Genomic DNA, 4,903 nt, shown 5'->3' with positions numbered 1-4,903 from the left:
AAGTGCACGTCATTGTTTGAACCAAGTGTGCTGCCGTACTCGGGCGAGTGAACTTCCCGTCGCAAAAAAACTGCACACTGTGTTTTTGGCACATTTTCGCTCTAGTTTTTTAACCGTTTATTGGAACGAGGCGTGTAATATATGGTTGAAAAGCTATGGATTAGGCGCAACTTCATCATGTTGAACACTTTTCGAGATTCGTCGCAGCTTAAGAGCAGTTTTGAAAACGGTGCGGCGCATGACGAGTGGCAGCGAGCGTTTTTTCACAATTTTTTCTAAACCGCTCATCAGAATGAAACAAATGATACGCCATTGAAAGATATCATCGAGGCGCATCTTTTTCATATCTATTATTTTCTCTAATTTGTAATGTTTTAAGAGCAGTTTTAAATTTACTAAATCACGGAATTCAGTTTTTTTGAAATTTTTACAATTTTCGGTACCGTTTTTGCTCCAGTTTTTGAACCTTTTGTTAGAATGAGGTGTATGATACGTCGTTGGAAAGCTACGAACAAGGTGCAACTTTCATATGTTGAAATGTTTTCGAGATTACTTACGGTTTTTAGTTAATTTTAAAAAATGTGCGACTGACAACGATAGGCAGCAGCCATTTTTTGCAATTTTTTCACAAACCGTTTATCGAAATGATTCAAATTATAGGCCGTTGGAAAGATATCGATGAAGCACAACCTTTTCATGTAGAACATGCTCCCTAATTCTTTGCGGTTTAAGTGCAATTTTGAAATTATCAAAATGCGGACACTTTGTTTTTTCAGGATACCAAAATCGGGAGGGAACTGCATCGGATAGAAAACCGCACTGCTTAAGGCTGAAACTGCACTGTATCAGACAAGCAACTGAACTTCATGGGTTTTTTTTGTTGGACGTAATTTTTCCGAGACGAGGCAGTGAACCGTGCTTCACGTCGGGCGTAAGTGATCCGCAATAGTATCAAGAATTGAACCGCATTATTTTTGTTGTTGTTGTTTCTCTGAAAAGCACAAACTTTTTTGAATACATTTTTTCAAATGAAGTGTACTGCATAGTCCTTCGAAGTGGACCTTTTTTTAGATCGGGGTTCACTGCATTTCCCTGTTTCTTTTTCACTTGAGAGTTTGGTTTTCTTGCACAAACAATAAGTAAGCCACTCGGTTGAAAAATAGAATCGCCACATGATTGTTTTTTTTCAAACTCCATGCATTTTGCGAACCACCACATGATAGTATTTTAAAAAACAAATTAGAATGAGGTACCCTATGATTTTACAGAATAGCCGAGCATTTTCTGTTGTACAATTATAGGTTAAAAATATCGTCACCGAACCGCCCAGGTAACTGCTGATATGGACGCACACTCGAACATCTCAAAAACACCATCTAGTACATCGGATCACTGAGCTGAATTGCACATGATATACAACGGAGCCATAAACTACATTGTAGCCCAACCATGTTTAGTTGGATGAACCGCACGAGGGCGGGCAGCGTGCTGCTTGAGGGATCCGGATGCACTGCAATGGCGCTGGTGGCCGAGCACTACATGTGCTACCTCATCGGACTGCACGCATGCACCCGGCGTACTTCATGCATACAAGCCGCAAACTGCAAAGGGGGGGCTTCACCGTGCTAAGTGCGAATGGCACAAGGAGGGCTTCACTTTTTTCAGATCTACTCGATGATGTGTTGTCGTCTCCGTGCGAACGGCTATCGAACTGCACCATGCGAGATGCCGCACTGCGTGGCTACAAAAACTGAGCTGCACGGGACGAGTTGACGAACCACTCTTGAAATTGCATGCCAGCAGAATCCGAGCTGCCCCCGATGGAGATGTGGGCTGCGGCAAGCTCCGGCCATGTCTAAACTGCGTGCGCACACAAGAACATATAGAGAGCAAAAAATCAAAAGAACTTCAGGAACACTGGGATCCTTCCTACCACCCACCTCCTATGCGGATTCCCGGCGATCCTCGGTGCCGTGACATGTGCCACGACCGCCACCTGTACGTGGATCCATCGGATCCGGGCTCTAGTCCTTCCCCCCGACATCCTCATCTGGCAGAGGCTACATGCAGCGACGGGGGACAGTGACGCGTGGCACGGGTGGGCCGGTGGCGCCGCGGCCACCCGTGGGGGGAAGGGGGTTGTGCACCGGAGCAGGGGAGGAGGCAGCGCGCCTGAAGAGCAAGGCGTGGCGGTTCCTGGCGCGCCCCCACACCGAAGGTGCTCACGCACAGATGGCCGCCATGGCTGTGGCGGCGGTGGTCGGATCCGGTGCTAATGTTCGTGCCCAGGTCCGTGGTGGCCGGATCCGCTGGCGGGGTGCCTCGACTGGGTCCGGTGGCGGCGAGCGATATCGCATGAGCACCAGCAAGACGCTCCCGCGCAGATCATGGTCGGTGGTGGAGGCGCTGCAGCGGGGTGGTCAGTGGTCGGTGGTGGGAGCACCGCCGCAGGGTAGGAAGTGGTCGGTGTCTGGTGTCCTGACTCGGGGGGGGGGGGGGGGGGTCGCACGGATCTGACGCATGGTAGGTACGGGAGGATAGTGACCGGGGGAAGAAGGTGGAGAGGAGAGGTCGTGGCAGGAGAGGAAGGAGTGGGTGGGGTGGATCGGTTCGGCTGGCTGTGTCGGTTAGGGTGGTGTTAGCAGAATAAGATTTTGTGTGTATAGAATAAGGTCTTAAGGGTGTTATACACACACACATGTTATTCTTCTGTAGACAGAGAAAATCACACGGCTTATTTGCAGCAATCGTCTGTGTTATTATTGGTCTTCGCACACATTTCTGATCACGGACCTGTTTGCCGTGTATCACACACATATTGTTTAGTTGAACCGTTTCCATTGTGTTGTGCAATAAAGGCTGCAAAGAGGGATCTACAGTAGCAAGGACCAACTTCCCTACCGATAGCTCATCTAATAGAACTCCCACGTTAATTGTGTTGAGGCTGGAGTAGTCATGAGATGGGTGACTGGATGGGAAGTGGACTCAATATTAACTAGTTGGATGGGCAACTGCAAAGGTTTATTATACACCTTCCTATTATAAACCTTTCTATTGACCCATCCCATCTAGTTAATATCGAGGTCTCTATTTTGTAATTTTTGACATTTTTTGTTTTCTGAATACATGTTGATTGGCTTGAAGAAGGTCTATCTCGTTACTTTTTTTATAATTGTTTATACGCAAGCAACTAGTTTGCACTTTTCAAAGTTTTTTGTACGAACAGAATCACACACGAACTTTCTATAGTAACCGTGTGTGTTATAATTTCTCATCACAAATAGTTCATCCTGGTGGCCTGTTTGTTGCGTATCACACACATCTGGTTTACACGAATCGTTTGTGTTCTTTTGGCTGATCGCAAATGCCACATATCACACACATCTTATTAACATGAACCGTTTCTGTTCTCTTGCCTAATCGAAAACAGTTTGTCCGAGTGAACCATATGTCGTATATCACACACACCTTGATCTGGCTGACCATTTTTGTTGCATTCCCTAATAGCACAGAGTTCATCGGAGGGAACTGTATGCTGTATATCGCACACACATTGATATGGCTGCCCATTTTTGTTGTTCTTCCTCATCGCAAACAGTTCTTCTGGATCAACCGTATGCCATGCATCGCAAACGCAACTAAAATCGGAACCGTGTTTGATGCATCGGTCATCGCAAACATTTTGGACATTTTTTACGGTTCTCTGACATCACCATTTGCGACTAGTGCATCGCACACAGTTTCTCGAAGGGTCTCTGATCGTAGTGTCGCATTAGCACCATCCTGCAGTAGTGCTGCCCCTCTCTTGCTACATGGGAGTTAATTTTTAGGCCCAAGAATTGAGGAGGGATGGCAATTTAAAACCTTGGAATACAGAATGTTGCCCTGCTGATGAAGAATCTTCATAAATTCTTAAATAGAGCAAATATTCCATGGGTAAACCTAATTTGGAATTCTTACTATCATGAGTTGGTACCCCAAGGAACAACCCCATGTGGTTCCTTTTGGTTGAAGGACATCCTCAAGCTCCTAGATCAATTCAGAGAGTTTTCTTGGGTACAGATCAATCAAGGAGACACTGCTCTATTTTGGTTTCATAAATGGAAAATTGGGGAATCAGTGCTGCTCTGCAGAAAAGATTTCCTAGACTCTTTCATATGTTAAGGACCCTTTGGTTTCTGTTAAGGATGGCCTTCACTACTCTAATTTGATAGCCTGGTTTAATCTCCCATTATCTGAGCAAGCTTACCAGGAATTTAAATCCTTGCAGTCCCTCATTCTGTCTCATGAGAGATGTCATGAGTCTAAGGATGTTTGGTTCTGGCATGGTACTGTCAAGCCATATACTCCCAAGATGTTTTACACTGGCATGCACTCTCATCTTTCCGACAACCCGTTGCTCATGTGGGTATGGAAGAGTTGCTTCACTATGAAGATTAAAGTTTTGCTTGGATGCTCGTAGTGGACAGATTGAGCACAAAGGATATGGTGGAGAGAAGACACTGGCATATTGATGATGGAGTCCAATGTTTGCTCTGCCCAACATAATCCAGGGAAGATAGAGACCATCTATTCTTCACATGTAATTTCAGTCAGCGTGTATGGAACTATTTGCAGATTGATTGGGGTTTGGGCAATAGTATGTCTGAGATTGCTTTCCATGCTAGGAATATTTCAGCCAAGCCATTTTTTGCTGAAGTGGTATTCACTGCATGCTGGAATATTTGGTTGATCAGGAAATCCAAAGTGTTCAGGAAGGAGAGGCCAAGCTTTAACCGTTGGAGGGGAGCTTTTGTTCATGATATGTCTTTTCTTTCTCATAGGATCAAGCCTAGGTCTAAGGATGATCTGGATAGATGGGTTACTTATCTCCCCCCTTGATGTACTCCTTTTTTCATAGAGA

This window comes from Triticum aestivum, chromosome 5B (assembly GCF_018294505.1).
Source record: "Triticum aestivum cultivar Chinese Spring chromosome 5B, IWGSC CS RefSeq v2.1, whole genome shotgun sequence".
In the NCBI taxonomy this organism is placed as follows: domain Eukaryota; kingdom Viridiplantae; phylum Streptophyta; class Magnoliopsida; order Poales; family Poaceae; genus Triticum; species Triticum aestivum.
The sequence above is the reverse complement of the archived record's forward strand: the minus strand, read 5'-3'. Positions refer to the sequence as shown.